The following is a 22262-nucleotide window of genomic DNA, read 5'->3' on the forward strand; positions in this document are numbered from 1 at the left end:
TGTGTTTCATCATTGTAGAATGAACATCTTGTAGCACACCACTTAAAGTTGGTTGTGACATTTCCCCAGAAACTGCAACAGTGTATTGGACTGATCATGTGGCCACAAAATTGAATACTGCCTGGATGTAGGACTTTTGGTGTCATTGTTGTGCTAATCCTATAATGAGGCAGAAAATCTGTCTCCAGCTGGTGACGTAATCCAATACTATTTTGCCTATTGGAGGTTTTTTTTTTTTATTATATCCCCTTCTTCCATGGTGGCAAGGTGTGGAACTAGAACCGGAAATATAAAAATGGTACTGAGTGTTTTTGTAACGTATGGTTTCTTATACTTAGTAAAAATTTCACAGAACAATCTGTTACAAATGGAATGAAACACTAGTGTATTATTTTTGGTATTTGTATTTGGCTGTCATGGTAGAAGTTAGTGAGTAGCAGAACGGGAAGTACCCTATGATGAAGCATGCCACCAAGGGACAACCCTGGTGGGTGAGAGTTTTATGGACCACATTCTAAAGGTTACCTGGTGCGGGATACATGACAAGCTTCATGAACCATGGAATTTGAAGGGAGACATCCCCACACCGCCCACGGAACCCCTCCCTTGCACATAATAATGCTACACTGTATTTTGGCCTCCTTTACACCATTCAAAGGCACAGCAAGTGGCTGTCTGTGTATCAGACATAAGACCCTATCTTCTTTAACAGACACAGAGATTGCTATTATGTCATACATTTCATTCTGTTAGTAGGTTTATAATGTACTTAAGTTTTTCTTACCAACAGGTAGTCTATTCCCATATTGGCCATTCTGTAAGAGGTCATTAAGGATGGAGTGCCTGAAGATGCTGGCATCATGTACACTCCCAGGGTATTTTGCCAGCACATTTGTAAACATCCAGTGATGGTCAATGATAACCTGGACTTTGATAGAGTATGTGTGCTTCTGGTTCTGGTACATATGTGATGTTGCTGCAGGGGGAACCAGCTGCACAGGTGTGCAATCCACGGCATCCAGCAAATGTGGTATTCCAACAATGACATAGAAAACGTGTTTATGTTCAGCTGCTTATGGTGTATCTTGGGAAAGAGAAGGTATTGGGGAGTGAGGTGGAAGATGGCATCCATGACAGATGGTAGGAAGACAGACAAACATGCTGCAAAATGTCTACCACTCTGTCTATTGTGATCTGGAATGAACCAGATGCCAGCATGTGGAGGGTAGACATCAGCTTGACCTGTGGTGGGATGGCGGTGGACCTTTCTGTTGGTGAGTGGAGCCTTAGAGCTAGCTGGTTCAACAGTTCTATCATAGACTCCCCCCAAGTTGGTAGAATATGATGACCTCATCCTCCCTGAGGTCAATAAGAGAAGTCTGCTGGCAAAAAACATGCTCCCTACTCCTGCACTGCCTATGTGGTGGGGGTGGGGTTGGTGGTCTCGCAACTCCAATCTGCAAGAGTAGCACCTCTATGACATTATTGAGCTTGTAGAACTGTTTTGTGTGGCTTGTTCTAATATGCCACAGTCAATGCGTCATTTCCTACACCTGGGTTTGCCGATTGACAAGAATTTTGATACATTTCAAGCTCTGTGCGCTGCTTGCTGATGATACGTCACATATTGTCAAAACCAAAAATATCACTGCATTGGTTTTACACTGGATTTTATGAGGGAATGCCTACTTTGAATATATTATTCTCTGCATGGCGAAAACAGTTCTGGTGCTAGTAATTTCCAATGCAGGCCTACCAAAACTGATGCATTTGGCCACATGCATCAATTTGTAAATATGGAGTACTGCCTGTGCCGCCTCGCTTGAAAATTAGTAATGCAATGGCGGTGCAGGCCTCTTATAAATAAGCCCCTAAGTAAAGAGTAGAGCAAATAGTCCCAGAGACGCAACCATAGTTCAGTATCGGCCAAGAAGCAAAGAAGAATGTTAATCAATTACTTTTATGTTGGGGATCCAGGAAATGAAGAAAGTTATATTTTTCAAGATACTCTGAGAGACAACAGGGAGTTGAATGATTTGAAAAAATGACTGAAGATATAGCATTTTATATAACTATTATTGAACACATTGAATTAATTATATATGTATTGTTTGTTTATTACAGAAAACTATTTTAGTGCAATAGATTCATTTATTGGATTACTTTCTCAAAGCAATGCCGTTTATGTATTCCTCATGTATCAAACAATCTAATCAGAAGGTGGTGCTATAACTCCAGTGCCAGTTAATGACTAGACATATTTAGTTGAGCTGGAGGCACTTTTTAAAGCCACATTTATAGGTTATACTGATTGTTGATATACACATTATACATTTTTTTAAGAAGTCTATAAACTTAGCCTTGGGAAACCAAGAGAGTGTGACCTCACCCCACACACACCACCTCATCTTTCAGCCATCATATGTCTATACGGAGGTAATAGTAGTGTCTCATGAAGAATCTTCGTTGAAGATGGCCTATCAGTCTTTGTATCTCTGGCTGAGATGAAGATAATTCTAAGTGTCTATCCCATATATCTAACAACATTCATGAACTTTCTGACTGAAAAGTATTTGACTAGAGAGTTGTAAGGAACATTTCTGATCCACATTTGAGTTAACCATATTTGATCAGTTTATAAGCTTTCGATGTCTGATGACAACTTTCAACTGATGCAGGTTGTATGTCGGAAACCAGTGACACAAATATTGTACCGCAAAACTTTCTGTCTAAAATATTGATAGCAAAGGACCGTCAGTTGTGGTTCAACCGACATCTGCACCTGCGTTCCAACCGACAAATTACAATAAGGCCTTCAGAGGCAGCAGGTGGGGGGACTGACCACTGCTATTCCAACATTGAGAACGTCGGCCCAGCAGTTAGAATGTATTCCCATTCAATAAGGGCTGTGCTTGCTCAGGCACCACAGTAGGGATTATGATGTCCCTTTTGGTCTGCCTTTCTGTGGCGGTTTGACTGCCTAGCAGGGCCCTGTCCCTCTGCTGCCTGGGGGAATCTGTGGTGCCCCCTAAAAATCCCTGCACCGTGTGGGAGGCCCCACATGGTGCCTACCAAATGGTGCAGGCATGTTTAGAAAGTGTATATTTACTATTGCTGCTTGCCGCAATATTAAACATACACCTTACGACTGCCTTAAAGGCGGTCACATCGTAATTCAGAATGCGGGACCTCCGACTGCTTGTCAGGTAGAGCCATTTTCAAGACGATGCTGGTCAGACGCTCATCCAACCGTCATCGCAAATGGGCCATAAATATAAATTTTGTTTACCAAAATTGAAATAAAAATGATTGATATAAATATTTGTAGTCTAAAAATAAAAGATATAAAAATACAGACTGCAAAACCATACTAGACATTTTTATTAGATTACATCTACAACAATCGCCTAAAATATTGTTATAAAAATACATATTTTATAACAATGTTTAAAAAATTACATTTTAATGTAAAAATAATTAGATTTAGTTAAAGGTATTTAATATAGAGATCTAATATAGTTCATGATATTATTGAAAACAAATAAATTAGTAGCTATTGACCAGATTCACATGTAGCATTTTGTAGTATGTAAAGTAGTACTACAGTGGTACTACTTACGTACTACAAAATGCAATTCACAAGCCTACAGGTGTAAATCTCCTCCTCTACCTCTCCTATCCTTTCGATGGGGAAATCTCCACACATGAATAATCATAACTAGTAAAGAGCCACAGATGGTCAATGTTGTGCAAGAGCAATTTATGCAGACCACCATGTAGCCCTGGTCAGATACACCAATGAGGTTCATTCTGGTCAGAGATTCTACTTCCTGACAATCTTCTACTACCAACCTTTCAGTTTCTGGAGCTATTCCTCTGAGTCACTTCTAAGTCTCCCTGCACCACAAGGGTGGTACTTAGGGGCAGGGCTCACTCCAACAGATTACACCAGCAAAGTCCAGTGATGTCAAGGTACAGTTGCTATTGGTCAGCTGATCATTCCAGGGAAAAGGTATCAAGTGGCTTGTTGTGCCCCTGTAGCTACACAGAAGGTCCAACACTTAAACCTTAGAGTCCACCTCTTTGTCCTGGGTACAATGGGGGGAAGGTCCAATCATCCAGGGCTCCTTTTAGGTCACAGCTAGAAGGTACAGCCCATTTTTCCTCTTCCACAGTCCTGAAATTGTTCTGTCCAGGTGCCTTGGAGTTCCACAATTATGGTTAGCTCCAGTTAGTGGGTAGTGGTGAATCCTGGGCACTCACTAGTACAAGTACTCAGAGGTAATCCTACCCCCTTTTTCAGTAATTCTTGTTTGTCATACTGCAAACAGGTCCAAAGATCCACATGTTAAGGAATTTACATGATGGTGCAAATCTTCTGCCACACTAAACTTGAGCCATAAGGGTTGTCAGTGTGTAGGGATGCACTGTGTTTTTCACTTGTGTCCTGCCACATGTAACACTAAGAGCACGTTTGAAACAAACCCAAAGGCAGAAATCTGGTAGGATAAAAGCACGGTCATTCAGCAACCATTGAGGGGACTCACAATAATTATCCTGCCATTTTATGTGCTCCTTTTCAAGTGCACCAAAGTGTCACAAATGGCTCAACAGACCTGTCAGGCAGAATTTGACACTGTGGTGTGATGAGAATGCCCACAGCCCCCAGCCTGCATGTTCTATTGAGCTCAGGGGAATCATCATCACAGATCAGCCTATTATGTGCCTCAGAGGAATTTCACAACTCATACACACCCAATTCAAGGCTGAGCACAGCTTGGAGTTGGCAGAAGTTAATTCTTATTAGCCTTCTGAAAGCTCAGGAAGGGTAACATTCTTAAAAGTTATTACAAATATTATTTATTAGAAATCTGGCTTCACCATTCAATTGAATTATAATAACTACTAAAAATATTGGTTTAATTATTTTTCTAGATGGTCCCTTTTAGAAATTGGATTCTTGGTTGGCTGAGGTATGCACCCATGCCAGGCAGGGCAACCACTCTAGTCAAAGTATGCTAGATACACACAAAAAGATGGCCTGTGCTCACCCTCTGGAATCTTGGCACAGTGCATTCAGGCTTATCTAAAGAGGTAATGTGTAAAGTAGTTGTGCAATACACTCACACAGTAACACAATGAATACAGCACAAAAGGACTCCACACAGGTTTAGAAATTCAATGGGACTCATTTATGAGGTTTTGCCATATGGAAGTGCAGCAGGCCTTCCTGCTGCGCTTCCCTACGACAAAAGAAAAGGGCAGGAATGTGCTGTATCTATAAGATACGGCCCATTCCTATCCTTTTCCCCTGCGCTGGCGCACTGTGGGCTACCTGCCCCAAAGCAGGCACCTTTGCACAATAGTGCAAGGGTGCCTGCATTGAAGGGATGATTATTTTTGTACAGGAAGGGAAACCTTTCTGTACAAAAATGATCACAAGAGGCTTTTCCTCTTTCTACGTGTGCTGCAGATTGCAGCACACATAGAAAAAGGAGAAACAAAGATATTTCTCCCCATTGCGCCTCCCTTATGCTTCCGGCAGGGAGGTGTAAGCTTTTGGTGCTGCCTCAGATTGACAATTTCTCGTAAATCTTGGGCAGTGTCAGAAGGCCATGGATGTTGCAGGGAACGCCCCCAGCAACACCCATTGCAGACCCCTTTAATGCAGAACACTGCGTTAAAGGGACTGATATTTATCAGGCAGCATTAAGCCAAAAAAATTGGCTTAGTGCTGGCTGATAAATATCACTCAGGGTTCTGCGCCACGGAACGTCACAAAAAGGGACGTTCCGATGGTGCAAGGGGACTCATAAATGATGCTCGACGTATATAAATTGAAATATTTCATTTCAAAAGAATAAACACTGTAAAGCGCTTAGAAGCAGGAGCGCTAAAAAGGTTACTTGAGGGAGCTCTGGACCAGGACAGTGTCAAAATTCAGGCCGACTATGATGGAGAGGCGGCCGGCTACATGACCCATGCAGTTCTGATGAAAAAAGTACATTTCCTGGTTGCAAACAGCAACATTTGTTGATGTCATGGCCCACAGGTGGTGAATGCTTTGATCTTCTCCATGCAGTGAAGGCAATGCGTCAGGTCCGAAGACAGGTGCCGGAGTTGGTGGAGAAGCATCAATCGGTGCACTAGATTCTGCCATGCAGTAGAGGGATGTGTCGATCCCACCAAGATGCAGCAGTGGCGATATGTTGTTCAATGTTTTGATCTCTAGAGGCAAAGTGTAACAATTTCGTCTATAGTTCAGCACTCCTCAGGATTTGCGTGATGCAATAAGGTGTCCAGGCCTTGACATCCCCAACTCCTACAATAACTGCACGGAGTTTTAGGGCGATCATGTGAGGGAAGGGTAGGAAGGGAACAGCAGGGAGTAGAATCTGGAATACAAATAACATCACAATGAGATACACTGGCATGCAACACTACTCTCATATAGTCTCGCTAGATCGGTCAATTACCTTCTGCTTTACCACACACATTCAGACTCTCTCTTCTTTCATGGGAAGGCAGGATTCCATCATACTGGAAGTACAATTATAACTAAGAAAACTGGCGGTATTAAATGTCATACGGGAAAGGAGGTTGAAGGTATTGAAAAAGAGGAAAGCCAAATGTCCTGTGTGTGGAAGCCACGGCAGGTACAACTATCCATTCTTTTCACGGGTTTTGTCCTCTCTGTTTGAAGTCTCAGATCCTCTGTTCCCCTATAACTCAATAAGAAGTTGAACTAGGAAGAAATCAATATCCTCTGCTCTATTCTCTGAGCGCTTTAATAACAACAGAACATTTAGAAACTCCTTCACGGAGTGGAACACAAGTCATATGAAAAGCACATGCCTCAGAGCGCAGGAATCGGCTAAAAACCGAACACAGTAGTGGTATTAACAATCTTAAATCAAGGTGGAGGGAAGAGGATTATAGGTCCATTCAGTTCCCCTGGACAGATACGCAATAATCAAAAATGGAATGGACACTAGTTTCTACAAAACCATTGGTTTGTACTCGAAAACCCTCATAGGCATCCTGATTTTAACGTTGCGGTATATCTTTTTTCCGCCCCACCAGGAGTCGTGGCGTATTCATAGGGTAATCGATTAACGTGCTGGGTGCCAGCCTCACCCGAGGCTACCTCCGGTACAGGTAGAAGTGTCCAGAAATGGTGGAAAGGGAGGTAAAAAGGAGGTAAAAAATAGTGACTAGCAAAAATAGTTATTTATTGAAAAAAGGGGAGGGTCTAGTCACTATTAATAAAAGATTGCGATATGGAGGTAATCAAGTTACTGGATTACCGCATGTCTATGGAAAATATGTCAACATGTTTCAGCTCTCTAAGCCCAGCCGGGTCTACGGAGCTTTTGTCAGGACAAAAACATATACAAAAAGATTTTTTAACTCTCACAACTTGTGTAGTTTATGCTGATAAGTATCAATGACTTATGTTCAAAATTCCAATGCTGTGGAAACAAAAGCCAACAATATTAATTTATTTATGAGGCTAATTTTTCAGGTTTAGGCAGGCAAACATGTAAGCATGACATGTAAAGCACGAACAAAACTCCTTATTAGGAGTAGCTACCATGATAATGGTTTCAAAAATATCGAGGAGGGAAAGGAAATTAAAACTAAGGTCTGAGCATAAAATTACAGTCTCGGTTAGATACTAAGAGTTGAAGTTCCTACATAGAGCTTGTTATCGGGCACATTACACTCTCTACTAAATATGGACAGATTTAAAGCCCTGGAGACCCTTGTGGTACGAAACCTTACGCTATCTTGTAACACACTGCAAAAGTTGTCCTCGGCAGTTTAACACCTAAAGTTGTCTCTAAAATACTGCAAAAGTACTAGTGTAGTTACCTGTATTGAGCTCGGTGATAGCTTCAACAGGGGTCAAAGAGTCGCTTAGTGGTCTTGTCTGTGAGGATTACAAGTGGGTACCGCGCATTAATAAAGCTGCTCAATCGCTTACCAGATAGAAGAGAACAGGATTTGCTGCCATTCTTACCCACGAGGAACAGTGTAGATTCCCCTGTGCTGACTCTGCCCCCGGCCATGGGCGTGTCTCTGTTAGATCCGTCTTTTAAACCAGAACCTAGACATAACAAACGGACTACAGTATATACATCGGACTCCATCTAAGATGGATGCTTCTCGTAGAAAAGCAAATTCTATTTTCTCAATGGAATTAAAATGTTCGGCACATACGATATCGAGTATGTGCACACCGATGTTATACCAAACGATAAATAAAATAGAGGTGTTATTGCCAGTTAAAATATATCCTCATCATTAAGGGTGTGTGTATTAGAGAGTAGAGCGTCTCAAAACAACAGTGAGTGCAGATTGTGACTGATGAGTAAAGGAACTTGTCTGCCCAAAAGGGGGAGGGTTTAGCAGAATATCTCAAAATGATCACTATTCAATGTCAAGCCCGAATCGGTTCAATAGAACTGGTGCCAGGGATATTATCGTTCATCCCCACAATATCCGTTTTAAGGCGGTCCACCCACCTTTGTTCCTTTTCAAAAAGGATCTGCTCAGCATTGTTGTCTTTATCTCTTAGCATTTCAAGGACCGTCCATCTCAGGTCGTCACATGTGTGGCCTGCTTCTATGAAGTGTGTACACAGTTTAGTGGTGTTCTTTCTGAGTCTGACATTACTCCTGTGTTCTCCTATGCGGAGTTTGACCTTACGACAAGTCATACCTACGTATTGTCGTAGGCATGGACAGGTTACCAAGTAAATTACATGGGTGGAGTTGCAATTTGTATGTTGTTTTTGAGTCCATAACAAAGTATCCGTCAACTGCAGAGTCTTGGTGGTATTAGTGAACTTGCAGATTCCACACGTGCCACATGGATAATGGCCTGTGACTGGGGCCATAGTTATGTCTCTTACTCCTGATTGTAGTAGTTTCCTTTTTGGCCGGGTGTGTACTAGGACATCTTTGATGTTTTTAGTTCTTCTATTGGCAAATCTCGGTTTGGGCCAATTGAATTTGCCTGACGTCACTATCTGCCAGTTCTTCCTAATTAGTTTCTGTACCTCGTACGTGGCAGAACAAAAGGTGGTCACGCATGTGACTAGATCCTTGATAGGTTCTTTGTTGATATTCTGTAGGAGACATTCACGGGGCTGATGTCTTGCCCGTTTTTTACATTTTGAAATCACTGCTGCAGTGTAGTTTCTGGATTGTAACTTCTGGCTGAGCTCCTGGGCCTGTTTCTTATAATCACTTTCCTTGCTGCAGTTACGTTTATGTCTAAGGAACTGACTGTAAGGCAGATTATCCCGCAGGGGTAGTGGGTGGAAGCTCTGATACGAGAGTAAACTATTCTTGGCTGTAGATTTTGTAAAGGTTTTGGTCTCCAATTTGCCATTTTCAACGAAGATCGTTAAATCCAAGAAATCAATGTGGTCATTGCTGGAAGTGTAGGTGAATTTCAACCACCTGTCCCTCCCATTCAGCCATTCCATGAAGAGAGAGAGATCTAATCTGATGTCCCAGATTAGCAGAATGTCATCAATGTAACGTTTCCAGTGTAATACACTGGAAACGTATGGGTTGGTGTCATTGAGGACAAATTGTTGTTCAAACTGACTGACATAGAGTCCAGCTACTGACGGCGCGAAGGCACTGCCCATGGAAGTGCCATGGCGTTGCAGGAAAAGTTGGCCGTTGAATTCAAAATAATTCTCCTGAAGGGCTAAACGGCAACACTCGAGGATAAAGTGTCGTGGGGTTTTGTGTGTCCAGTCCTGCATATAGAGAAGGTCTTCCAGCATCCTCAGAGTGTCTTCTTGAGGTAGGCTGGTATAAAGGGACTCGACATCTAGCCCCACCAGTAACATCGTGTTAGAGTTGAATTCACGGTCCGCAATCTGGACTAAGAGGTCTCTAGTGTCTTTCAGGTAGGTTGGCGTCATCTGTACTAATGGTTTGAGGTACTCATCAGCAAATTTTGACAGCGGTTCTAATAAAGATCCAATACCCGAAACTATCGGGCGTCCTGGTGGGGGGGACCTATTTTTGTGTGTTTTCGGCAGTGAGTAGAAAAAAGGTACCTTTGGTCCTTTTGGCGTCAAGAAATCGGCCTCTTTCTTTGAGATCCAGCCATTAACCTCTGCTTCATGTATCATGATTGCAATGGTATTGGTTAACCTCTCAGTAGGGTCAGTGTCATCTGACAATAAAGCTAGGCACTGCTGATTGTATCCCTCTTTGGTCAGGATTACTACCCCTCCACCCTTGTCCGCTGGTTTTATGACTATATTGTCATTATCCCTTAACTCAGCCAGAGCTTGTTTCTCTTTGTTGTTCATATTTTGAAATGTCTTCTTCTTGGTGTCCAAGTTGTCTACCCCTTTCATCACTGCCTGCTCAAAGGTTTGTATTTCAATGGGTACCGCAGTAGTGGGTGGGCAGAATTTGGATTTCCTTCTCAGGGTAGTGTCACCCTCTGTAGGTCGTGTGATAGAATCGTTGAAAAAAGCTTTGAGTTTGAGAGTTCTGCAGAACTCTGACACTTCACATTTCAATCTAAAGCGATCCAAAGGTAGAGTAGGTACAAAACCAAGTCCCTTATTGAGGACGGTCAACTGCTCATTTGATAAAGTCATATTCGTTAGGTTTACTACTAATGAGTCTTTTTGCTTGTGCTCGCTTGGGCTGAAGCCATGCTCCGTGTCTGGACATTTGGTTGCTGGTCTTGCCATCTGAGGTTTTTCTTTCTGCCCCGAGATTGGTTTTGGCCTCTTCCTAAAAAAGGCTGGGTTTGATGTTGGTTAGTAGATTCCATCATTGGTTGATTCCCCATCGGTTGTTGTTGGTTCAAATCTGGGTGGTAGGGGTTCATCCATCCCGCAAAAGGTGGCATAAACGGTTGATAAAACGGCATTGGATTTCCATGAAAAAATGGAGGTCGTTGCCATCTGTTGCCTCGTCGTCGGCGTCGGGATCTAAAGTTGTTTTGTCCCCTTCTCAGTGTTGATTCATCGGAGGTCCCTTCTGACCCCTCAGATGAGTTCCATCCAGTCGAGTCCCCATCTGAAAAATTGGGATTTGCTGTGAAATCATCTTTTGAATAAGGATGCATCTTTTCCTGACTGAATTTTTTCAGTTCCTTACTTAGTTTCTGGAGCTTGTTCTGCATTAAGAACTCCTGCACATCATCCATTTCTTTTGTTATTTCATCTAATCGTTTCTTGTATACTAAAGGATTGATACTTTTTTTGAGTTCCTCTTCACATTCCTGTATTTCAACCAATAGTGCATCTGACAATCTTTTGGCTGTTTTAACTAAGAGGACCAGATAATCAAGGGTACATTTCCAGGAAATTGATGACCAATCTCGCCGGAATACGAGATCATGCAAAAATATCCTGGGTGCATTGGTTACCCACAGGCCTCTGGGGGCTAGTTTAGATCTGAGATATTCAGTCAGAATTATCCCATGGATGGCAGTTCGAATCTGTTCTCTTTTTTTATTGGTCAAAGTGTCCCAATCATCAGTTTGTGCAATCGCTTGAATAAGATCTGGGTTCTGTAAGAGCGGTTGGGCCGCTAAAATCTCTTCGATATCACTTCCTGTAAAGCTCAGACCATTGTTATTTTCCATTGTTCCTTCCTCACAAAGCACCCTACTCAACTAGACGAATACTAGCGAGGGTGTGTACTTCCCGCAGCTGTGCGCTGCTTAAAGACTTATATCAAGGTGGAGGGAAGAGGATTATAGGTCCATTCAGTTCCCCTGGACAGATATGCAATAATCAAAAATGGAATGGACACTAGTTTCTACAAAACCATTGGTTTGTACTCGAAAACCCTCATAGGCATCCTGATTTTAACGTTGCGGTATATCTTTTTTCCGCCCCACCAGGAGTCGTGGCGTATTCATAGGGTAATCGATTAACGTGCTGGGTGCCAGCCTCACCCGAGGCTACCTCCGGTACAGGTAGAAGTGTCCAGAAATGGTGGAAAGGGAGGTAAAAAGGAGGTAAAAAATAGTGACTAGCAAAAATAGTTATTTATTGAAAAAAGGGGAGGGTCTAGTCACTATTAATAAAAGATTGCGATATGGAGGTAATCAAGTTACTGGATTACCGCATGTCTATGGAAAATATGTCAACATGTTTCAGCTCTCTAAGCCCAGCCGGGTCTACGGAGCTTTCGTCAGGACAAAAACATATACAAAAAAGATTTTTTAACTGTCACAACTTGTGTAGTTTATGCTGATAAGTATCAATGACTTATGTTCAAAATTCCAATGCTGTGGAAACAAAAGCCAACAATATTAATTTATTTATGAGGCTAATTTTTCAGGTTTAGGCAGGCAAACATGTAAGCATGACATGTAAAGCACGAACAAAACTCCTTATTAGGAGTAGCTACCATGATAATGGTTTGAAAAATATCGAGGAGGGAAAGGAAATTAAAACTAAGGTCTGAACATAAAATGACAGTCTCGGTTAGATACTAAGAGTTGAAGTTCCTACATAGAGCTTGTCGTAACGTCAAACTCCGCATAGGAGAACACAGGAGTAATGTCAGACTCAGAAAGAACACCACTAAACTGTGTACACACTTCATAGAAGCAGGCCACACTTGTGACGACCTGAGATGGACGGTCCTTGAAATGCTAAGAGATAAAGACAACAATGCTGAGCAGATCCTTTTTGAAAAGGAACAAAGGTGGGTGGACTGCCTTAAAACGGATATTGTGGGGATGAACAATAATATCCCTTGGCACCAGTTCTATTGAACCGATTCGGGCTTGACATTGAATAGTGATCATTTTGAGATATTCTGCTAAACCCTCCCCCTTTTGGGCAGACAAGTTCCTTTACTCATCAGTCACAATCTGCACTCACTGTTGTTTTGAGACGCTCTACTCTCTAATACACACACCCTTAATGATGAGGATATATTTTAACTGGCAATAACACCTCTATTTTATTTATCGTTTGGTATAACATCGGTGTGCACATACTCGATATCGTATGTGCCGAACATGTTAATTCCATTGAGAAAATAGAATTTGCTTTTCTACGAGAAGCATCCATCTTAGATGGAGTCCAATGTATATACTGTAGTCCGTTTGTTATGTCTAGGTTCTGGTTTAAAAGACGGACCTAACAGAGACACGCCCATAGCCGGGGGCAGAGTCAGCACAGGGGAATCTACACTGTTCCTCGTGGGTAAGAATGGCAGCAAATCCTGTTCTCTTTTATCTGGTAAGCGATTGAGCAGCTTTATTAATGCGCGGTACCCACTTTTAATCCTCACAGACAAGACCACTAAGCGACTCTTTGACCCCTGTTGAAGCTATCACCGAGCTCAATACAGGTAACTACACTAGTACTTTTGCAGTATTTTAGAGACAACTTTAGGTGTTAAACTGCCGAGGACAACTTTTGCAGTGTGTTACAAGATAGCGTAAGGTTTCGTACCACAAGGGTCTCCAGGGCTTTATATCTGTCCATATTTAGTAGAGAGTGTAATGTGCCCGATAACAAGCTCTATGTAGGAACTTCAACTCTTAGTATCTAACCGAGACTGTAATTTTATGCTCAGACCTTAGTTTTAATTTCCTTTCCCTCCTCGATATTTTTGAAACCATTATCATGGTAGCTACTCCTAATAAGGAGTTTTGTTCGTGCTTTACATGTCATGCTTACATGTTTGCCTGCCTAAACCTGAAAAATTAGCCTCATAAATAAATTAATATTGTTGGCTTTTGTTTCCACAGCATTGGAATTTTGAACATAAGTCATTGATACTTATCAGCATAAACTACACAAGTTGTGAGAGTTAAAAAATCTTTTTGTATATGTTTTTGTCCTGACGAAAGCTCCGTAGACCCGGCTGGGCTTAGAGAGCTGAAACATGTTGACATATTTTCCATAGACATGCGGTAATCCAGTAACTTGATTTCCTCCATATCGCAATCTTTTATTAATAGTGACTAGACCCTCCCCTTTTTTCAATAAATAACTATTTTTGCTAGTCACTATTTTTTACCTCCTTTTTACCTCCCTTTCCACCATTTCTGGACACTTCTACCTGTACCGGAGGTAGCCTCGGGTGAGGCTGGCACCCAGCACGTTAATCGATTACCCTATGAATACGCCACGACTCCTGGTGGGGCGGAAAAAAGATATACCGCAACGTTAAAATCAGGATGCCTATGAGGGTTTTCGAGTACAAACCAATGGTTTTGTAGAAACTAGTGTCCATTCCATTTTTGATTAGTGGTATTAACAATGCCTGCAAAACGCTCCTACCTCGGCGTACATACCCTAAAGCTAAATACCTCAAATTACGGTCCGGTTCCTCAGGCGTCATGAACTTGAATTCAGTCCTGGTGTGCAAAAATAAACCAGCATCGACTCTCTCATCCTTCCACTACTCGGCCGGAAAGGTCCCCGGGGTCTCCTCACACCTGGATAGTCTTGCGTTCCAGGACAGGAAAGGGGATACTGTGTCAGCATTGGGTCTCGCACCATGACTAGAAACACCCTCCTTGGGAGGAAGGCTTTGTGAGTGGCCTCGTTCTTCAAAAGGCACGGGGTGTTCTTGGAGCACGTATCCGCATCTCTTGCTTTGGGAAAGAGTCTCGATGATGCAACGGTCTCGCATCCAGAATTACACACGCTCCATCGTGCATGTTGCTCCTTTTTATGGATGTGTCTCTGCCCCCTTTCCTAGGGCCTTCTGGGACATGGAGTCCAGATAGGTGCAACGTCAATCATTCCTGACACAAAAAGCTGGTTCCAAAGCAATCTGCTGATTTTACTCCCACAATCGGGTCTATGTGCTGGTTCTGCAATATGCAGATAGTAGATGCATTGAAATCTGTTTTGCAAGTATCTGCACCACTTCCAGTGAGCTGAGCACAGGAGAAGGGGTAGAGACTTTGATTTCCCCGAGTCACAAGCAACAAGAGGCAAGCCAACACGCCCTTGGAGATCACTTGGAGTGAAGGCAGAGTCCAGTTCCCCTTTAGCATAGTCAGAACGCAGCAGGCAGCAGTGTAACAAACAGAAAAGTAGGCCTTCCAGATCAGCATTTCAGGTGAGTGCTTTAAGAAGCACAACAGTTCTTTTGGCAGAGCTTTAGTTTCATGTCCAGTAGTGTCCGATTTTAGGTTGTCAGAGACCTGGTACCTATACCCAAAAGTGTCTTTGATGTGGCATTAAATTCAGAAAAACCTATCCTTCTTATGTTGTGGCTGTCTAGAAGGAATGCATAAAGTGTAGCTATCACCCACCCCAAACATTTATTGGACACAGGCTGTCAGACACACATATCAGTAAGTGCAGATAAATGTCCACTCTCTAAAAGTGGCATTTTCAAACCAGTAATGTGTAATCCAACTTCAACAGTGAGGATGATTTATCATTACCATTCCACAGATCTGAAAAATAAAAACGTCACTCCTCTCTGATCAGGAATTACAGCTTAAAAGTGTATTACGGAATTCCTAATGCTAGCATATGGGAGGGGTAGGCCTCACAGTAGTGAGAAATGAATTTGGGTGTTTGTCACTAACATGACATGTAAAGATTAAACACATGTCTTCTACCTTGTACTTACACAGCACCCTGCCCTCAGGGTTACTGAAGGACTACCGTAGGAGTGACTTATATGCCATAAAAAGGGGTTTCAGGCTTGGCAATTAATTTTAAATGACAAGTCAAAGTGGCAGTAAACTGCACACACAGGCCCTGCAGAGGCAGGCCTGAGACAGGTTTGAAAGGTTACTTGTGTGGGTGGCACAATCAGTGCTGCAGGCCCACTGGTAGCTTTTAGATTAGGGGCCCTGGGTATATGGTATACCACTTTGAAATGGACTTATAAGTCAATTAAATGTGCCAATCAGGCATATATAAATGTCACCATGTTTTAGGGGAGAAGCACATGCACTTTAGCACTGGCTAGCAGTGGTAAAGTGCTCAGAGTCCTAAGGCCGCAAGCAAAAGATTTGGGGTAGACGCAATTGCTCCACGGCTGGGACATTTATGGAACAGTCAGAGGAGTTGGTGAAGAAACTTCAGGAGAGGGAATATCCTATTAAAATTATCAAATAAGCTCAGAAACGAGCCTTGAGTACCCCACGTGAAGCCCTGTTTGAGAGGAACACTAAGGAGAGGCAATAGTGTCTACCAGTTCTCACGAATTTTGACCCCCTTTCCACCAAGATGAGACAGATTGTTAGGAAACATTGGTCCATTCTTGATCCAGCCACAAGTTAGATGCCACCGCCCCGTTTTGCATTCAAAAGAGCACCTAATCTTAAGGACAAGTTGGTTCATACACGCACCCCCACTACATCACAGGTTATCTCTCTTCCAGCCTGACGTTATATGTGTGGGGTTGTTCTGTTTGTAATCTTACTCAAATGACTAAGGAGTTAATCCTACACGATGGCAGAACATGGTTCCTCACTAAGTTCAGTAATTGTAATACGTCCAACTTTATTTATAGACTGACCTGCGGCTGCGGGTTACACTACTTTAGTTTGACTTCACGTAAGGTCAAGGTGCGCATACAGGAACATCTCAGCACAATCAAAGTCAAGAAATTGTCTACACTGCTAGTGCAACACTTTATTGAGAAAGAACATGAGCCAAGGGATCTGAGGTGGATTGGGAGAGACACATAACTTTGAGAACATACTGGCAAGGAAAGAGGCCAGATGGATTTTTTCTGAACGAGCTGACTGGGAGGGTCTGAATGATTCCATTGAATGGAACAAGATTAGTAAACATTAAGCTGGGTATGCATATAAGTAGATTTATGGTGTGGGATGTTGGTTAACATTTAACCTGCATGTACCTTGAAAGTGGGCATAGTATTCATTAACAAGTTGCCATAATATCTAGCTGGTTAATCCCATTCCTCCTGATGCAGTTGACGTGGACATTTATGACGCTTTGAGCGTGATGGCAGGGTGACATTCGATAGAGTTACAACAAGATTCTGGCCACTCAGTTAAGGACTGATCAGTGGTTATGTCTGGGAATGATTAATCGGAGTTAGCGTATGACTTGCTCATGTATTCAGTAGGAGCAATGTTGGGGTTAACAGTATTCTAATGGGACATCGTTTTAAAGAGGAGCAGTATACATAACAACATGCTGCCGGTTTTATTATGACCCCCATTTTTCGGGGGAGTAACAGTACCATATGCACGATGGGTTTTGAATAAAAAAACTTTAAACAGCATTATTCCCGATCCCAGATGGCTGCCATGGGGGCTGTGTGGGGGCTGTGTGGGTATGTTACATTAAGATGAAAGGGAGAACTCTCCTAAGCGAGCGTTTGCTTAAGTGAAAAGCAGAAATTAATGGAGATGACAATAGCACACTTTGTGGCTTGAATGATAATATTTGTATCAATATATGAACAGACGCGATTAAAATCACGGATAAGAGAATACAGTCTGTATTACAAATTGTTTTACTAAGAATTTTGATTTTATAAGGATCGGTACATACTAGAAATGTATTACGTAATGAAGGTCCTGTAAATACCATTGAACTTCATACAGTATAAGTTCTGTCTAAAGATGGCTGCTGTGGTCGTAACCAGATCGCTGGGATCCTGATGTGAATTCAGGGCGGGGCAGAGACACTTGTAAAAGCAAACGGCGGTTTGAGCTCGTTGCTGGAGCTTCTATCACGCCGGTGGTCGCGGCACGGGTAAGGTGGACTTTGACGGGCGGCAAGGCAGTTTTGTGAAGGAGTCTTGAATAAGTGGATGTGGACAAGCTGTCCCTATGATAACTCGATGGGACAGCGTCAGTAGATAGCTTTGTGGAGCTCTGGTGCAGGCAGTGTTGCTCCTTTGGTCGCGCTATGGGGATGTATTGGCAGAAAAGAATATGGGCAGTGACTCTGCAGTGACTCTGGTTCAAAATAAATGATGGTGAACCAGAGGACTTTTTTATGACTATGTACCCGGAGTGAATGGACTGGAGGAGAAATAAATACAAATAATTGATTATCAATGTTCTCCTACGTACCTCTCTATCTCTCTTTTTTATATATCATTACAGGGGGGCAAACAGTGGACGGTCTTCCTGGGGACACATGATCTAGTGACACGTTGGTCCAAGTGAGGATAGTTGCAGGTATGCTGTAATTCTGCAACCTGCTGGTAATGGATATACACTATGGATTGAATTAACTGTGTGCCGCTACAATTTTGGAATTCATTATTTCCCTGCAGAAGGCAGATGGATTTTAACAACTGGCTTTATATTGTGTGCTGTTTTCTACCATCACAGGTTTTAAGCGAGTATGAAGTGAAGATTGAGAATTTGACCCCCTATTAGCCCTGATGAAGTTCCGAGATGGTATAGCAACGAAACATGTTGGCAATATTGAATTGAGTATGGTTTGATGGGAACCATTTTTAATTTGGAAGGGTTGCAGCTTGGAATAAAGGTTGGTTGGCCAGCAAGACCTACCAGGTTTTAACGGTGAGAATTACGTTCACTAATTCTCACAGGGGTTCAATGGACACGCACATACAATAGTAAGCACGGTCACTCTGTCTTACTATCACTTTTTACACTACTTTTTTTGTTTTGGTTCTCTAAAAGGAGTACAATCACTGTCTTCTTTTTCTTTTACACCCAGAGAGAGGGTTGCCGATGATGAGAAGTGGGTAAACTGGCAAATGTTAGTCAGCAACCCCTTTGGTGGTTCTACCGTGAGGTACTCTCACTCTGTTCTCACATTTTTTCTTTGATGGAAGGTGGGACTGAGCCTGGATGGTTGTAATTGTTGTTTTAAAGTAAGAACAGTTAGCGATACACTGTGACATATCAGAGTAGTATAGAGGATTACACTCAAGGGAATTGAGAAGCATATTAAAAACCCTTGGTTTGTCAGTTACATCCCAATATTTATACCCCAAAATCCTTTGTTCTCTGAGGGAAGAAGGGCCTGTGCCCAGTCCAAACCCGCTCTGATGCACTCTGTTTACCAGACTTCTCCTTTCCTTTCACATCGCAGGGAAGGCACATCAGACGCCCCACAGGAGGTGGAGCCAGCATTGTGGAAGGCAAGTACAGTCCGGGAGCACTTTGTTGACGGTCTTCCTTCTCTTCTTTCAGTGTGCAGGGCAGAGACATCAGACACACCACAGGAGGTGGAGCCAACATTGTAGAGGGACAGCCCAGCCCTATTCAGGTCTCAGGTGCAACCCCTCCCTCCCATCTAGATGCAGATCTCTCTATTCACCATCGGGCTGCCCAGCCTGTCTCTTGGAATCCCCCAGCCCTGTCACTCACAAAACCAGACAAAGGAATACACAACCTCGCAGAGGCAGGCTCAAATGGTTAGGCAAGCAAATACCTACTTTCTAAAAGTAGTATGTGCAAACACAGAATATTAAAATAAACTTCACTAAAAGATGTATTTTATTATTCTGAGTCCAGGCATACTAAACTCGAATTTCTACCATGTTCTCTGAGTCTGCTAGGATTATAAACATGTAACAATCCAGCATCCCATTCCGGCCTATGGAGAACAGGTAGACTTGCAATAGTGAAAAACGAAAATGGCTGTAATTCACTATTAGGCCATGCCTTGTCCTACCTTATACTTACAATGCACCCTGCCCGTGGGCCTACTATACGGGTGACTAATATGAAGAAAAGGGAAGGTTTCGGGACTGGCAAGTGAGGGCACTTGCCCAGTCAGCATGACAGTACCAGACTGCACGCAGGCTCTGCAATGGAAGACCTTAGACACATTTTACAAGGCCGCTTCAGTGGGTGGCACAATCAGTGCTGCAAGCCCACTAGCAGCATTTGGATTTACACGGCCTGGGCACACTCAGTGCAATGTACCAGGGTCTGACAAGTAAACCAAATATCCAATCAGGGAACCACTAATCAATACATCAATTTACAGTAGGGAGCACTCGACTGTGGCTCTGGACAGCTGTGGCACAGTGCTCAAAGCATGTAACACAAGCAAAAACACGAGGCAACAGTAAAAATGGAAGGGAGACCCACGCCAATGGTGCCAGGTCTAACAACCATTAATAGGTTTATATTGAAGTCCCTTGTGACAATGATGTTGTGTTGCGGATAGTCTTTCTACAGTTTTATAAGAAAATTGGTCATATTAACTGAGAAAGAATCTCTTGAGTTGCTCTCTGGGTGTACATATACATTAACAAGTAATAAGGTGTTATCAGACTAAAAAATTGGTAGTCTTTTTATATAACTGTCACCATTTGAGCATCATTATTTTCAATATGCTCGATGTTTATTTTTAATGAAGCAGCAATATGAAGGGCTCAGCCCCTCATTGGACGACCACATATCTGTATCTAATTGGCAGCATTGAAAATGCCAAGAACGCCTTTAAATGGGAGCGGCAGCCTAGAGCAAGTTCTTTGCAAAACGAATACATCAAATGAACTAAAATATCTTAGAATGTTTGGATTTGTTATTTTGTTGCATAGACCATTAATGATCCAAGAGCAAAATCTCAGTTGGGCCAGGAATTGAGCATTAGATGGATGCTTAGAATGTCAAGCCTTCCTGGGATTATGGACAGCTGCAGTGATCCACGCAAAATCTGTCTTCATTGATTTCGATGAGTCAGCGCTAAAGTCTTGATGTGGAAATTGATGGTTCTGGTTCTCATTTATGCTGCTTATTGGGTATTTGAGAACTGAGTACACATGTTTAGAAATGTTTTCCCTGTTAACCACTTTACACTCTATCTGTTCCAGTTGAGGACTGGGATAAGGAGCCAGTATATGCGAGGAAAACCCAATACCTCAAATTGCAAATGCTTCTTTTTCCTGCAAGATTATTCTGGCAGTAGAGCTAGAGAACTGAGGGCTAGATGTAGGTAATTCGTATTTACCGATTCATAAATACCAAATTTTACTGATTCGGTATTTATGAATCGGTAAATATGAAGGGGGAGATGTAGGTATTTCTAGAAATTGAAATACCGAATCATTAATATTTGGTATTTACCGATTCGGTAAATACCGAATCGGTATTTCCTATTGATTCCTATGGGCTGTGAAGCCCATAGGAATCAATGGGAAATACCGATTCGGTAATTACCGAATCGGTAAATACCGATTCCTGCCAGGGTGCAGGGGGTGTCACTTTGACACCCTCTAGCACCCCAAATACAGGCATGTGTGCCATGTGGCACACAGACATGCCCTAGGGGCATGTCTGTCTGTCACATGGCATAGGTGTGCATGCACACATGTGCATGCACACCTGGATTCGGTATTTTACCAATTGAATTGGGTGGTAAAATACCGAAGCTGTAAGGCCTTTGGGACTCAAAAGAGTCCCACTTACATTTGGATTTACCGAATCTGTAAAATTACCGATTCGGTATTTTACAGAATCGGTAAATTTACCGAATCGGTAAATTTACCGATTCTGTAAAATAAAGGCCGCTACATGGCAATTTCTAAATACCGGTCGGTAACGGACGAAATTGGCCGATACCGACCGGTATTTGGGCTCCTACATCTGGCCCCAAGTTACAAGAGAATGCTCAGCTGCGATTCAAGGTTCTCGATGTCGGTGGTATTAAGATGAACAGGGGTAGGGAGAGCGTACAAGAGTTGTAAAATGTTGCCACAGTTTAAAATATCACATTTCACTCTAAAAGGATAATTAGGATGAAGATTATGCACTTACTACCTAAACAGTCATCCAGAGTAGCCAATGTTCAGGTACCTTCTTCTGTGCATCTGGATTTACCAAGAGGCTTAGCATGTAAATAAGGATCTTCACAAGTAGCACTGTGATATTGGTACTTGTGTCTGGGTTTTCACAGGCCAACTTCTCCCTTTTGGAATAAAAATCTATATTCAGCGTTATAGTTGGGGGTCAAGGCAATTCTAATAGAACCTCCCCCCCTGCTTAATTTGTTAATCTTTTCAATCTTCTCACAGTTTGAGAGAGAATGGTGCAGCAGATGATCTGCTAAGTTGATAATTGTCACTGATTCTCCAGTGTCATCAGGATTATCACGTCTACTCCACTGTGTTTGCTCAAACCGAAGCATTAATCATTGAGACGCGCTTGTAGTCTGTCTTTTAACCTTAAAGATTGGAAACAAATTAGGAATTGATTAAACAGGTACATCTGCCCAATTCCACTCCTACCATCTCTTGAATTGAGGTTTGAAGGCCAAAGGCACACGTTGTATATGAGTTGGCTTTTCCTGGAGACAGGAG

This window comes from Lissotriton helveticus, chromosome 2_1 (genome assembly GCF_964261635.1).
Source record: "Lissotriton helveticus chromosome 2_1, aLisHel1.1, whole genome shotgun sequence".
NCBI classification, from domain to species: Eukaryota; Metazoa; Chordata; class Amphibia; order Caudata; family Salamandridae; genus Lissotriton; species Lissotriton helveticus.